The 925-nt window shown below is 37.7% G+C and overlaps 1 pseudogene; it reads left to right on the forward strand.

The window, feature by feature from the left end:
- The first annotated feature begins 526 nt into the window (after positions 1-526).
- LOC132275557 (small nucleolar RNA R71) lies at positions 527-625 on the forward strand (annotated as a pseudogene).
- The last annotated feature ends 300 nt before the right edge of the window (positions 626-925 follow it).

Raw genomic sequence — 925 nt, forward strand, 5'->3', positions numbered from 1 at the left:
CTCCTTGGTTTTTCCAAGAGAAATTCGGATGATTCCTCCAACTTGGATTATAGTGAGTACTATAAGGATTGTTTCCTTAGTTCACAAAAGCTGCATTGACTTGTTCATTAGATTCATTTTGCACTTGTCCGTGAGGACAATGAGAAGTAGAATGAAGAACACTAGAACAAGTCATACATGTTTCATTTGATGCACGATGAGAATGGTTAGGGAAGGAAGATACTTGGTTCATCAAGTTTTGGTTAATCAAAATTGATCAAACCTTTGAGATAAATATTTCATTTCGGCGGCTATTTCATTTGAATGGTCGACTTGGTGTAAGCCAACACTCTTCCTACCTTATGAATTTCTATCATTCTTGGATGATAATGTTCTATGCAAAGAATTTTTACTCATGCTCTCATAAAGACGCCACACGTCATCCTCATGCCCATCAATGTATGAGCCACCCATGGAAGCATCAATCATACCCTTATAGTTGTCCGATAAGCTCTCAAAGAAATATTGAACAAATTACCATTTGGGCATGTCATGATGTGGACACTTCCTAAGCAACTCATTGAAGCGTTCCCATGCCTCATGAAACGTTTCTCCATCCCTATGTGAAAATTCTCGAATTGAGGTTCTCACGGCATTGGTCTTTGAAACCGGATAGTACTTCTTCAAGAACTCTTGTTGTATTTCTGCCCAAGAAGTGATTGAAAAAGGCCTAAGATTGTTAAACCAATACTTTGCCTTGTCTTTTAAGGTGAATGGAAAAAGTTTGAGTCTTAAAACTTCTTCCGGCATGTCCGTATATTTTACGGTGGAACATACTTCAAGAAACTCATCCAAATGCTTATATGGTTCTTCACTTGGAAGTCCATGACAGTTAGGAAGCATTTGAATGGTTTGTGGCTTAATTTCATAATGATGTGCTCTAAAT

Source organism: Cornus florida, unplaced genomic scaffold (assembly GCF_030987335.1).
Source record: "Cornus florida cultivar Cherokee Brave unplaced genomic scaffold, ASM3098733v1 CherokeeBrave_3.0.0_Hap2_Chr09, whole genome shotgun sequence".
Classification (NCBI taxonomy): Eukaryota; Viridiplantae; Streptophyta; class Magnoliopsida; order Cornales; family Cornaceae; genus Cornus; species Cornus florida.